This window comes from Rattus rattus, chromosome 1 (assembly GCF_011064425.1).
Source record: "Rattus rattus isolate New Zealand chromosome 1, Rrattus_CSIRO_v1, whole genome shotgun sequence".
In the NCBI taxonomy this organism is placed as follows: Eukaryota; Metazoa; Chordata; class Mammalia; order Rodentia; family Muridae; genus Rattus; species Rattus rattus.
Genome location: NC_046154.1, coordinates 118,381,858 through 118,397,452, shown reverse-complemented (window position 1 = coordinate 118,397,452; position 15,595 = coordinate 118,381,858). Strand labels below are relative to the sequence as shown.

Below are 15,595 nucleotides of genomic sequence, written 5' to 3'. Positions count from 1 at the left end.
GGGAAGTGCCAAAATACTGTTCTAGGGGTGGGAAAGTGCAGTCTAAGATGTGGCGAAGCCAGAACTGGTTCTGGGGTTCCTGGGGCCATTGGGTTCTCAGACTCTTGGACATTCAGGTACTGCTGGGAGTCACAGGAAAGCAGAGAACAAAGTTGGGCCTCCCTGGGGGCCAGGAGGAAGAGAAGGAGCTCCTGTTTGTCTCACGGGGAAGATTGTCCTTGGCTTGACAGTGGTTATTGTGGCTGGGAGTACAGAGAGGCCTTCTAAATAAGATTAGGCCGAAGCTCCGTAGACAAAGGCCTTCTTCATGGCTCCCCTTGGTGGATCTTGATGAAAAGAGACAGTACATGATTCCAAACAGTTTACTGTCATGGTGGAAAGTGGGTGTGTAAAGCCATATCCCACTTCTCAGGGTGGGCCTGAGATTAAATGCCTTTTGCAGAAAGGAATGTCTGGGACGGGAAGATTATTGGCTGAGCCCTCCAATACATCTTTAGCATAGAGAACTCTGCTTTGGTCCTACATGGCCACAGGTCATGTCTATTTTATGTGAAGCATGACATGTGTGTGTTTCAAGCCAGGAGTCTAGCAGGGAGCTGGGAGTCACCTAAGCCCCAGGTGTGTGCCCAATGAGTCTCTGAGTCTCAACCAGCTCTATCTTACCAAACTTCCTGGCGTGGTTTTACATCCCACCAGGAGACTAGGCCGTCTTACGGGCATCCCTTGCCTCTGGCTTAGGCAGAACCTATGACATGTTGACATCTGGCAACTCCTGCCTCTTGTCAGGACAGAGCTGCTGACAAGGCCAGGGACATTTCTAGTTTTTAGCCAAGAAAAAATGTTAACTCTAGGGGTCCCTTACCCTGAAACGGTCTGACTAGTTTCTATTAGCTATTCTCATCATCACTATATTAAGCACATCATCTTAGCTGACCTCTAGTAAGAAAGCTGCTGCTGTCAACACCTAGGCAGAGAAGTGCCTTAGACATCTGGCGGACCTCTGTGTACTAGGGGTTAGTTTTTCTTTTCCCATTTGAAAGGTAATCATTTAAACGTGTCAGTACCTTTGAAACAGAATACACTGAGTCATATTTATTCTTTGACAGGACAGAAAGAGCACATGCATGAATTTTGTATCCTATTTTCCTTCGTGTGGCGCTTGTATTTTATTATATCTAACTTTGAATGGACATTGTAAGAAAAGGTCCTGTTTCAATGCATTGGATTCTCCTGTTTTGGATGGCAGAGAGGTTACCACCTAGTCCTCCAATGGAATACCTAACTCTTCTCATTTCAGAATCTCTGTGTTAGAACCATTTTTGTGTAAGCTGTGACCAAATGCTCCCATCGTCAAAGTGAATGGTCTTCACTGTAGGTGCAAGCAAAAGCTAAGGAAACGAGCCCTTAAAGGCTCAAGAGCACAAACCCAACCAGAATAATATTTTTTAGTTTTAAGAATGTAGAGAATAAGGGTGATTAGCTAATAATAAATAATATTAGTTGTTAGGCCAGATGCAGTGGCATTTGTCTGCAGCCTAACTTACTTGGGAAGCTGAGGCAGGAAGATCAAAGGATCCTAGAAGCCCTGGACTAGCCTGGGCAACATGTGAGGACTCCTGTCTTAAAACAAAACAAAACAAAGCAAAACAACAAGAACAATCCCTGTTGTCACTTGTTAAAACGAGTATTTTTCTAGAAGTCACCAGATTTTTTAATTATACGTGTTACTGAGAGGTGCATTTTTTTCCCTTTGGGCTCTTGTTTCCTTATTAAATTAAGGTTCTAAAACTAATAATTTTTTTTACCAGTAAAACAAAAGGAGAAAAGCAAAGTCATTAAACTAAACACACACACACGCACGCACGCACGCACGCACGCACGCACGCACGCACGCACGCACGCACGCATGCATGCACGCACACAAACGCATTTTCTTTATCCATCCATTTTTTGGTGGACAGAGGGGCTGGCTACATTTCTTAGTTGTTAACAGTGCTTTATTTAGCAAACATTGACAAATATTGGCACACAGGTAACAGGTATCTCTGCTGTCTGCTCGCTTAGATTCCTTGAGGCATAGAGTGAGGACTGTGCTGGCCGGTTCATTTCATATAGTGAGGAGTGTGTTGGCTGGTTCATTTCTTTGCTTTTAAAAGCCTTTCTATTTTTTTTAATTGTTGTACTAACTTTTCTTCAATCTCTTAGGATATTGAAGGTGGTAATCGATATTTTCTTTGCTTCTGTCAAGTTTGACTTGATCTCTTTCATCCCCACTAAAGACTGTGCTCAGATGTTGATAATCCTTGACGGCCTGCCTATAGTCTACAATGAGAGACTAAAATAGGAGGATAGAACTTCTAGTGGCCTTGGTAGAGTCTTTGCATTTACAGTGCAGATTTAAAGGCTCTGAGTAAGTAGCTTTATAGGAAGCCTTAAATATTTCCTTTGCAAAAGATCATGTTATTTTTAGCTAGTGAGTGTCAGGCCGTCTGAGTTTTGAGGAACTGGATGGGATAGAACAAAAGTGAGTCTGCAGTCACTGGGTCAAGGTTGCTTCATCTGCAAATGTTTTGACCTTATCACTCTGCATCATGTCTTCAGTTTCTCTGTAAGTGGCTAGTTTATATATATATATGTGTGTGTGTGTGTGTGTGTGTGTGTGTGTGTGTGTGTGTGTGTGTGTGTGTGTGTGTAAACAATATAGGCTATATAATATACACTTAATTAGTGTCAGACACCATATTGAACACTAGAAGTTATTCCCCCTAAGTATGGTCTTATATTCCTTTATTCTCCTTATTCATCCTCTAAGTCCTACTTTTCAAGCCTTTCATATACCATTCTGCTTTTTTCTCTGAGATGAATGGTTTGAGCTGACCCACAGGACAAAGAAAGTACCATAGCAACTGTAGCCTTATTGGACCTAAAGAAGGAGTAAAATAAGGTTGCTGCTCAATTTGCCAATGTGTAAAAATGTGGGCAAGTTTGCAGGTCACTTCTTCTCCAGAAGACTTACTTAAAAGCTACAGTGACAGCATTTAAGCAGTTAAATGCTTAAATATTTTTGTACCATGCCTGTATATTATAGCTCAGGTGACAGACTTTCCAAACACTGCTATGGTTTGCTGGATTAACAATAACCCAGATTCTGGGGCAAGGAGTGCCATACCATATTGCTTCATCTTAATTAATGATCAGTGGGGATGTAGCGAATAAATGAGTTATCCAGAATTAAGCAAAGTACGAAACATTACCTTCTAGAGTTTTCTCCAAGGGTTCATTTTGGATGATCTTTACCTTTTACATTGTAAACTAAGCTTCTGCTTATGTTGAGTCTGAGAATATAATGTCCTTATATAAGTCAGTATATAAATACTGATACAATATAAGAATATATATCTTGAATGTTGATAACCATCATATATGTGTGTGTGTGTGTGTGTGTGTAGAGAGAGAGAGATAGAGAGAGTCTGTTTTTGCTATTTTTGAAATAAAGTTTCATGTATTTCACATTGATCCCAAACTCATCATGAACTGAGTCTGTCCCAGAATTCCTTATCCTTTGGCCTCAGCCTCCCAAATGTCAGAATTATAGGTGTGACTTCCATACCTAGGTAATAGAATCACCTGAGAGCAACATTTTACTTCAACTCATGACTATAGAGTTTCCATCTGTGGTTGCCTAGCTTCACCACAGAATGCCTGAGTCAAATCTGAATGCCATGGTGGGCAGGCAGTTCATGGTAGAGAAAAATTGTTCGTCTTCTGGCTGAAGCAGATGAGGATGGGAGAAAGAGGCAGGGGGCAAGATGTAGCAAGTTCTTAAGCACACTCTTCAGCTAGACCTCCTTTCCTAAGTTTCTGTTACTTCCTTTGACAAATCAGATTGTGAACACAGGAATAAACGAATCCACGGTTAAGGTCAGAGCCCTCAAGATGGAGTCACTTCTAACCTCTGAACATTGTTGCCTGAGGGTCCAGACTTTGGAGAACATGCCACATCAAGCTACAGTATCTGAATCTAAGAATAAATTTACATCAAACAGCTGTACACAGACAGTGACTTTTGTGGTGACTGTTCCACTTGTACTATGGAGTAAAAGGAATCTTGTGTGGTAGCTACATGCTGTTGAGCCAGTATGAAACTCCCCTATAAGCAAAAATATATTGTCGCACTACAGAGAAACTTATGGGAAAATGGCTACTTATAGCCATTGTGGGTGTTCACATTTTAAAACAGATGGAAAGTGGTGTCTTCTAATTGCACACAGAGCGACAAGCAAGTCAATTACACTTCAAGCGTCTCGATATAAACATTCTTTCCAAGGATTCAATCACAGGATAAATATGGGTTTTGAAAACCTTTGGAAAAACTAGGGCTGGAGAGATGGCTCAGTGGTTAAGAGCACTGACTGCTCTTGGAAATACTCTTTCTTCACCATTGAAAAATATGTCCGCTTGCTATTTTAAGCACAACCTCCCTGAGAGGTGGGGTTTCTGGTGATTTGCTAGATACGTGATCATCTTGCTGTCACTCTCTGGGTCAGGGCTCTGAACAGCATCAGTACTCAGGATATGTGGCCTGAGAAAGAGGGAGAAAAGCACGTAGTGCAGAAAAGACCCTTGCAGGTTACTGATAGAAAGAGCTGGTGGAAATTTCCTAGGTGAGAGGAGAGAGTATAATTTAACTATGTAACGACTGTTTTGTTTCACTGTTTTCTGTGTTGATTGCATTGCTTCTATGTGAAAGTCTCACCCGCTCTCTTTCTCAGCGCTAAGATTGCTCTATGGACCTGCTGTCATCACTAAACAAGTATAGCAGAGAATCATTTATTTACAATATGTCTCTGGGAATTACTGCCAGCTGCCAGGGGCCAAGATTTCCATGTGTTTAGATTTGTCTTAAACAGAGAAAGAACCTCTCTATATAATTTTAGTCAGCCAAGTTTACTTAAAACTTTTGATGATTACTAGCTTGCAGGGAGAATGTGATATTTCCTGTCTTATGTAGCAATAATTTAAAAGATGCCTAATTTAGAATAAAATGCTATCCCTGCTAACTTTATGGATCAACGTTACAGCAGTTGAAGAGAGCTGGCAGAGTAGGCTTGGCTGTCTGCTTATGGTTTTGTCTGTGGGAGGACATTCAGAACAATGGCTGCCCTTGACAGCATTCGTGCTGTATGCGCTCAGCTCTCCCATGGTTCTTCAGATATTTAACCCAGCCTCCCAACTGTGATATTGCTTTGAAACGGAGTATCTAACTCTAATAATATCGACCTCATTCCAATTCACTCTGTCTTTGGCACATGCACCCACAAAGATGTCAGCTGGTGTTCTGGGATCTATAGATCTGTGAGTGCTGAGTCCCAGTGAGGGAGATCATTGTGGTGGGTCTTTGCCTCTGGGACCCTGCTGCTGAAGTGAGCTTCAAGCAGACATGGTCCTGACACAACCCAGTATCCGACACCACACCTCTCTCTCCTGACTCTTTCATGTACACTATGAAAGGACTCAGGAGTTATAAAGCCACATTTAGCCAACTGATAATAACAGCCACAGGATCAAAGCTCTTTTCTTCCGTCTCTCAGGTGGGCACTACAGTAACTGATACACAGTCTTATGGCCTTCAGCAAAACAGGAAATGTGATATGTAGGTTTATAGGAAGGATTAGATCACAGGTTTATATAAACTGAGTCCCTGATCTGTCTGCAAGGTGGCGGTCTCAGGAAAGCAGGTGATGTAGTTCTTCGCCAAGCCGGTGGCCTGAGAAGCCCATGTCTGATGATATGATGTAGAGTCTGCTGTCTGTGAGCAAAGAAAATAGATGTCACAGCTCAGAGAGTGAAAGCTAATTTGTCCTTTATTTTTGTTGTTGCTGTTCAGGTCTTTAAAGGATTAAATGGCGTCCATTTACACTGTTCATTGAACAACACCGTATATTATGTTCTCAATTAGAAACAGACATCTTAACCATAGAGACAGCTTTAAAATGGTGCTGCCAGGTTCTATCTTAAAGGAGTCAGGGTCTTCTCAAAACTCCTCATGTTGGTTTCTAGTCACCGTAGAGAGTCATCACTTATTCTCAGCTGCGGAAACTAAAGCCCAACTAGGTTTGCAGGGGAACCCGCCGACGCAAGGAAGCAGAAGAGTGAGAAGCAGAAGCATGGAGGAGTCAGCACCAGGTCTGCGCCAAGTCATTTGCATTTCAGGGACTGTGAGTTTTCATATGGCTTTCAGAAGGGCATAAGAAGAACTTATTTCCATTATAGTTTTAATATTTTCTCCATAACATGCATGGTCTGTTGTAGAAGATACAGGAGGGACACATAGGGACACTTTTATAAACTATTAAAGGTCTCAAGTAGTTGATGTCAGATCATTAAATCAATTACATGAGTCTTGCAAGGTCAGTGCTGGGGGTACATGCACAAACTAATGGAACCAACTCTGGGCCAGAATTTTAGGGGGGTTCTTTTGTTTGTTTTCCTTTGAATTTTCAAGACAAGGTCTCATGAATCCTGGCCTCAAATTCACTATGCATTCACTAAGGATAACTTTGAACTTTTGCTCCTCCTGTGTTCCCTTTCCCTGGAACTAAAATTACAGTTTTGTGCCACATGGTCAACCCAAGACAGCTTTTCAGAGGGTTTTGCATTTCATAACAATCTGTTGGTTTAAAGTAATAGCAATAGTAATACTTGAGAGGCAGAGGAATAAATTTTGCATATACTATACATCACTCCAGACTGGATTGACCCCACTGCTCCTAGTTCTCACATATATTCCAGGATTTGTTTGAACACAAAAGAAGGAGTTATTCAGACCACTTCAGAGAAACACAACCAACCAAAATGCAGACTTGTAGAGCCCAGTCCCAATAGATATGTCTACAGAACACTCCCCTAACTAAGGCTCAGAGAACATTCTGGAAGAGGATGCAGAAAAATGCTAAGAGCCAGGCAGGGATCAGGGAGTTTCCTGTGAGATTGTGTTTTCAAGTGAGATTGTGCTTTCCATCAGATGCTACACCAATAAAGCCTCATCAGCATGACTGCTAAAACATGAGCTGAACAAGGATGACAGCAATGGACGTGCCAAGGTGGATGCAGAAGAGACTATGAGGCCCCAACCTTATGTTAAGAACTGTGAGCAACAGGGGAGGAAGCCTTCCACAGACGAAACCACGCCAATAGTCTAATGCCAAATGGGGAGTCCTGAAAAAATATGTACAAATAAGATAATACAGGTTAAGTAGGCTATATTTATATATTAATAAAAAAGGAGACCATGAGTTTGAAGGGGTTTGGGGAGGAGATGTGGGAGTTGGAGGAAGGAATGGGAGTTATATTAATCTCAAAAATTAAAAAACTGTAGTTAGATTATAATCTCAAAATTTTAAAAAGGGGAGTTACTGAGGAATTATAGGTTTACAGGTTGGGGTGACCAATCATTCCAGAGAGGGCTGTGCATGCAGCTCTGTGGAGATGCACATGGAGGGCACACCTATGAGAGAGGTTTTATTCATTTTCTTTTTTTCTTTTCTTTTTGGTTAGTTTGAAGTGAGTAGATCTGCTTCTAGTCCTGACCTTGAAAGTAGAAAGACACATGCCTTCAATTCAGAACTTGGGGAAGAATTACACACCTTTATTCTGGGCCACACCTTCTGTTGAAAACCCATACAAGAACATGGAAGAAAGAAGCGTTGGCTCTTTGCTTGCCTTCCCTTGCTAGCAGATCCATTCCATCACTGGCCTTAGAGCCATCTTCTTCAGGATTCCGAAATATACTGAAGACCAGCTGAGACACCCAGCCTCACTGACTGAGCAACTACTGGATTCTTTGTCTTTCTGTTCATAGACAGCCATTGTTGGACTAGCTGGCCTGAAATCTGTAACTTGTTTTAATATATCTCTCTCTCTCTCTCTCTCTCTCTCTCTCTATATATATATATATATATATATATAATCATATATATATATAAATGTCAGATCATTAAGCCAATTACACGAGTCTTGCTTCTGTTACTTTAGAGAACCCTGACTTATACAGGGTTCTCTAGTGAACCCATAGCTCAAGTGAGGTGAGATCACAGGTAGCTGAGATATTTTTACCCTTGTCTGCTTCAAGAGAGAATGTGTTATAAAGAGAAATGATGAATGAATCAAAGAGAGAAGAACAAAAACAATACTCTGAAAATATAATGAAATAGCTGTTTGCATATAATATAATAAATATAATATAATGATATAAAGCCTATAGAGTGGTAGAATTATCATTAATATACAAAGTAGGGAAGAGTATTTTATTTTATTTTATTTTTTTTATTAATTTGAGTATTTCTTATTTACATTTTTGAATGTTGTTCCCTTTTCCCAGTTTCCGGCAAACATCCCCCTAATCCTCCCCTCCCTTCTTTTTATGGGGTGTTCCCCTCCCCCCTCCCCCATTGCCGCCCTCCCCCAACAATCACGTTCACTAGGGGTTCAGTCTTAGCAGGACCAAGGGCTTCCCCTTCCACTGGTGCTCTTACTAGGATATTCATTGCTACCTATGAGGTCGGAGTCCAGGGTCAGTCCATGTATAGTCATTGGGTAGTGGCTTAGTCCCTGGAAGCTCTGGTTGCTTGGCATTGTTGTTCATAAGGGGTCTCGAGCCCTTTCAAGCTGGGAAGAGTATTTTTTGATAGATAAAATGTGTTTCTGAATTATTCGTAGAGTTCTCCCTGATAATGTAGAAGGAAACCATTAACAATTCACCATGTGTTGGACAACAGTTTTAAACCTAAGCTATCCCGTAGTTAATATAAACTTCATTTCCTCAAAATCAAGGAAATGCTTTCTTGGGAAAGGAGAGCAAGCCAGTTGCCTGCCATTTTTCCTAGCAAACTCTTTCAATGTATTCTTGCACAAAGGCTTCTTTTACCTGTCCATCTTACTTTAGTCTACTATCATTCAATGGTGTTCATCTATATAAATTCAAGGCCATCAGCTAAATGCCCTTACAATTCAACTTCAATTTTTATTTTTTAAAATATTAATATAATAGGATATTTCATCACATTCTGTTTTCTATATTCAATGGCATTCATTGTAGTGCTATTCTGTGCAGCAGACCCAGAAGTCACTCACAGTGATGCCTACACTCATTAACTATTTGGAAACTTACAATGCCTGCCCTCATAAACTGTCCTCTTTATCCTAGCGTATGTTTCTTTCTTTCCCATTTGACTCAACCTGTGAAGTTTTAGAGATTTTTTTTTTTTGAGGGAATCCTGTGTGCTGGTGGTATCCCTGGTTGGTAGCATCTCTTTCCTTTGTGTCTGGGCACGTCTCCACAGAAAGTGTCAAGCCTTGGATGAGCTGTGGTAAAAGAAGTGAGGATGACAGTCCTGGTTATTCTGTTGATAAGGAAACTGAGAAATATATATATATATATATATATATATATATCTCTTCAATTTTTAGTTTTGGGAACTCTGATAAAGGGAGATCATTGATATTCTATGCATCCACTGTGTGTGTCATCAGAATGACATGCCAAAATGCTGTCATGTTGAGAGAACATGATTCAGAACCAGTTCAGGGCTCTATTGATTTTTCATCCTATGATTCAGCTCCATTTATGTTTTATATCTTTGTAAAGCCAATAACAAAGGGTGGCATGTCACCACTTTAGATTTATAACCCATATCTTGTGCATGTCCATCATTATTCTACATCTGTGTAGTGGTCATATCATTTTAATGACTGATAAGCAAAGGTTCTAAAAGCTTAAATATCTGTGTATAGTCACTAGAGCTCATGGAGCTTTTAAACTATATATTGACTAATACGATCACCATGCTATTCAGCCAATGTTTTAATTTAAGCCACTTTATTTTAATAGCCTTACAGCAAAGTCCCAGAAACATACTTTTTATGAATATCATACATAAAATAAAATCTGCTTACTCCATCAATGTAAACTTATGATTGAAATATTTAATGAGGGATTGTAATTTTTAGTGATTTAGATTCCAGTCCTCTGAGTCTTTATTGAAATACATTTGGATACATGTAGAATAAGATTTATCTCATTAGTCACGTCACAGACCTTCACTTAAACTTCCTAATAGACATTTGCCTTTCTTTTATGTAAAGCTTAGCACTATTTTAGATAATAAAAGTTATTTCATATGCTTGTGAGTCATAGAAACAACAAAATAAGAACTGTGATAACTCTGCTAATTTCAATATGGTGCATTTCCCAAAGTATCATAGATCCATTGGTCACTTTATGAAGAGATAACTGGGTGATGAGACTGCTAACTTCCACAGTGCATTAACCCACAGATACATTTTTGGCTGAATGAACTACCAGATGAAGTCTGGTAAAACGAAGACAGGAATAGGGTACCAAGGATATTGGAAGGGCATACCTTATTTTTAGTCTTTTAAAACAGAAGCAAGAAAAACAAAACCTCTTTCTCTATTTCTTGCCTGCCACAAGGTTGGCAGCTTTTCTTGGTCATGTTCTTTGCCTATGTTTCCCCACTGTGATATGTGTGGGTACACCATGTCGGTATATGTGAGGATGGAAGTTGACTTGTACAACTTCCTCATTCACTCTCCATTTTATTGAGGTAGAATGATTTGCTGAGCACCGAGCATGCTGATTTGGTTAATCTATCTGGCCACATTGACCCAGGGTGCCTTGACTGTGCTTCCAGGTTTTGGAATTATGAGGAGTTGCCATGCCTAATCAACTTTTACCTGAAATCTTGGTTCTGGGCCTTTGAGCTCAGATCTTTAAGTTTGTCCAACACGGCTGTATCCATTGAATTATTTCCTGAGCTCATACATGGATTTCTTTTTAACAATTAAGTCAATTTATTTAGACAGTTGATTTAGGCATCTGCAATGGTGACTTCAACCTCCACTCCTGGCTTAATACTGATGGAAGTAATCTGCTTAACAATCTCAGAAGGACTATGTAAATCAATGAGTCGCTTGTGGATTCTCATCTGGAAACGATACTATGTCTTGGAACCTTCACCACAAGGTGTTTTTCTGGTAGTGATTCTTAGTGTTTTGTTAGGCATGCGAACCGGTCCTTTCACTTTCAGATTCTTCTCCTTTGTGCCTCTGATCAAGTCCAAACAAAACTTCCCCCGCGACTTAACGTTGCAGCTGATGAGCATGATTCGAATTCAGTGAATCTCCACTTCCGGGCTCCAAGGGTGTCTTTCCGGTATCTTTAAATGCCATGGCTGAGGTGTAGCTTCCTGACCGACTTGTTCCTCAGCAAGAGCAAACAGCGGCGAGTCAGGATAGAACCGACTGGACAAAGCTCCCCAGCATGCACCACCAGGTTTCAGAAAGGCTCATACATGGATTTTGATATTAAAAATGTTTATCAGTGTTCAGAAGAGAAAGTGTGACGTGAGAAACTCTGAAATCTCTACTAATTTTTTTCACTGGAGATTGCCACAGCACCCTGATCATGGGGATGTGGTTCACAATGATATGCACAGATAACCATTTTAGAGAGATGATAGGGGATTCTTTTTTCAAGAAAAACTTAAAATATGATCTGAAGAGCATAGGCATCAATTTAAAAACCCATTATATTGTCAGAAGAACGTGTTGGTCTTAGGCCTAACCATGTCTTACCTGTGATAGGGTGTGTGTCTTTGTCACTCTCTGTACTCCCAGCACTAGGGCAGGACTTGGCCTACACTAAAACACTTAGGAAACGTCTGGTGCTTTGACTACAACTAGAAAAGCATAGAAAGATAACCATTACCATTAATTTGCCTTTTTCTTCTTATAAAGTGTAAAATTACCTGAAAACTTATTTATCTTGTATAGAATTTCCCTTTGTTAGCTCTTAAAAAAAAACAAAACCAAAACTAAACTATAGTGAGAGTAATGAATGTGAAGAGATGATTCATTTGCTGTGTTGGAAGCTGGGGGAAAGGATAGCATTTAAGTGATTGTTAATGTGCAATAAACAAAAGCATCGTGCCTTGTAAGTGTCAAACTCATTTATGTGAAAAGCTATTAGGTATTAATTGTGTTGTTATGATTCTGAAACTTTCCCTGCCTTGGTAATTTATGGTAATAGCTTTATACGAAGTCTAAGGAGGAAATGGATAAGTAGACCTAATTTGATAATGTTTGATATTTTTTAAAAATTGTATTTTTGTATAATTCATACCATCTCTTTTCACGTTTCTCTATCCTCAGGAAACAATAACAAATTTGTGAAACATAAAACACTTACCTCTTGAGACTTATTATTGCAGCTGATAAGAAATATCCTGAACCCATAACAGGACACACTGGAAAGATCTGAAACCATTAGAACCTCAATTGGATTGTCATATCCTCTAGAGGAATTTTAATTCAGAAATATGGCTGCTGTGACAAGGGATCGTATCTAGAGACTTCTAGGTCTGTGTGATTCCATGGAATGACACACCTTTAATGCTTCTGGATGGAAAATAGGCATGCCCTTCATACATATCTTTAATCCAAAACAATGAAGGTAAAGTTAGTTTGTAGAAAAAAGCATCCATATTTGAAAGTGACTTCTAATTGAGGGGTAGACAAAGTGATGAATCAGAGAAAGGTTTGACAAAATGAGTCAGAGATGGGATATGCTCAACTCACATAAGAACAACATAAGAACAACACAGGAAAGAAAAGCAACTTAAGCTAGCAGTTCAGAAAGAGGGAGTGGGACACTTTTGACCAGGGCAGTTTTACAGAGATAGGTTGCAGAGAGAACAAGTTATACACAGGTGGAGAGAGAACAAGCCAGAGAATGAGAAAGCCAGATGATTAGAACGGATTGTCAGAGTCAGTTTGAGGCCAAGCAGAGCAATTCCTTCAGAAGCCAGTTTGAATCAGTTAGCTTAAAGAGGAGTTTGGGCCTGAACAACTTAGTTGAACTAGCCAGTCAAAGTTCAGAAAGAGATAATGAATAAAAGGTGAGTTTATTTAGCAATAAGCCTCGAAGATGACAATTACATCTGGTGAATAAAAGTTTTTACAATATCCAAACTTAATCTAAAAATTGTACACATTCTAATTTTTTAATAAATGAAAATATTTTATATACGTTGTGATGGTTTGTGTATTTCTTGGCGCAGGGAGTGGCACTATTAGGAGGTACAGTCTTGTTGGAGTAGGTGTGTCACTGTGTGTGTGGGCATAAGACCCTCACCCTAGCTGCCTGAAGTCAGTATTCTACCAGCAGCCTTCAGATGAAGATGTAGAACTCTCAGCTCCTGCTGCACCATGCCTGCGTAGATGTTGCCATGTTCCTGCCTTGATGATAATGGACTGAACCTCTGAACCTGTAAGCCAGCCCCAATGAAATGTTATCTTTTATAAGACTTGCCTTGGGCATGGTGTCTTTTCATAGCAGTAAAACCCTAACTAAGACAGAAGTGTTACCACATGAATTGTATAGGCATAAGGAAGTGAGTTTAGTTGTTATGAGTGGGAAACCATGACAATATCATAAACAATCCCATTGCTAAACCAGCTAAGAATAGCTTAGAGCATTTAGAGTTTTAAGTAAAATTTCTTAGGCAAGAAGTTAGTAATTGAGAAGGCCTGAATGCTATCATCACAATTGTTCAGTCAAAATTTTGTTTCTTACAGATAATGACAATATATTATTAAAGGATCAGTGATCAGCAAAGTAGCATCAAATGCTACTTCAGATATATTCTCCAAATGAGGTGAATCCTAAATAATAAATAAGATTCTTAGCAATGATTTTCCTAGTGAGGATAAGAGAAATAGACACAAAAGAAGCAAATGATAAGTCTTCTAAAGCTTTCAAAAGTCTCAGCTTCAACTGCATATGTAGCAGAGAATGGCCTTGTTGGGGCACCAGTGGAAGGGGAAGCCCTTGGTCCTGCCAAGGTTGGACCCCCAGGGCAGGGGAATATGGGGGGGCAGTAAGGGGGATGGATGGGGGAAATAACCGTATGGGGGATGGGGAGGGGATGGGGGGCTTATGGATAGGAAACTGGGAAAGGGAATAATATTTGAAATGTAAGTAAACAAATATATAAGTCTCCGCTTCATTACTTTTTGAAAGTCCTTTTTGTCCTATGTTATGGTTTAGATATATGATGTCTCCCAGAGGCTCATGTATTGAATACTTCGCCTCTCAATTTGTATGTTATTAGATTTTAGATCCTTTAGGAACTGAGATTGAAGAATGAAAGCACTATATATATATATATATATATATATATATGTATATATATACACATATATATGTATATATGTGTGTGAGTGTAAAATATACATTATATACACACACATATATTATATTATATACATTATATATGTATGTATGTATTCATGTATGTATTATAAACACATGCATGACCATGGTAAGCCCAGCCCTACCATATCAATCATTAACCAAGAAAATGGACTACAGGCTTACTCAGAGGCCCGTCTGGTGGGGGCAGCTTTTTTGAGATCTGTTCTCACTATGTAGCCCTGGCCAGCTTGAAAGCCACTATGTTGAACTCACAAAGATCCACCTGCCTATGCCTCCTAGATGCTGGAATTAAAGAAGTGTGCTAACCAGTGTTTAATAATAATAATAATAATAATAATAATAACAACAACAACAACAACAACAATAATATCGATAGTCACAATAAAAATGCATAGATACATAGGAACACAATAAAGAAGGTCACGTAAGGACATAGAGATTGGAATGATGCATCGACACACTGAGGCTCTTTTTAAAGGTTTACTGGTTCTAAGAACAAACTAGCAAGCAGCAAAGTAATAGGAAGGGGAATAGCCTTGCCACGACAACAGCCCTCAGAGAGACACATTATTGTCTGTACTACACAGAATGAGAAAAGAAAAACAATTGTTCCGTTTACAGTCATACAAGAGCTCAAGGAGAGGAGAATAGGGGTCAAGGACAAAGAGAAAAGTCTCAGGTGACTCATCACTTGACATCTAGGGAATCTCGTCTGTAAAAATTATTCTGTGGGAGGCCAATGATGAGCATGTGTCCTCTTTTCTACTAATATAACTATAACAAACACTGGATTTAGGACTTGCAAAAATTTCAATGACTTAACACCCATTTTCTTTTTAATATGTCACATTCATGGACAAAGGGTTGAGACTTAAATATACCTTTAAGGGGGACATACATTAATTCTCTCTCTTAAAAAAGAGAAAGCCAAAAGATCGGAGCTAAATAAATTCATATGAGACTCTGTATTAGTCACTGCTCATGTGACCACTGGAAACAAACTATCTTTGAATTCTTAGTAATTGTAAAAATGAAGATTATATTAATAGGTGATATGACATGTTAGCTATGAATCTTCTTTGGAGTTGGATTTTGAGATGAAAAATGGTATTAATTGAGGACATATTTAGAGATGCAATTATCACCCGTCCTGATTCTAAAGTATCAGTCTTAGACAATTCAGAATGAAATTTTACTTGGAATGGAAATATTGCTGATATAATCAAGTATATGAGGTAAGATGGCTATTCTTGGTTGCCAACTTGACTATATCTGGAATTAACTAAAATCCAAATAACT

General features: G+C 39.3%; 1 pseudogene; it reads right to left on the bottom strand.

Annotated features, from left to right (window-relative positions):
* Positions 1-10,889: 10,889 nt before the first annotated feature.
* Positions 10,890-11,250, bottom strand: LOC116889092 (annotated as a pseudogene).
* Positions 11,251-15,595: the final 4,345 nt, after the last annotated feature.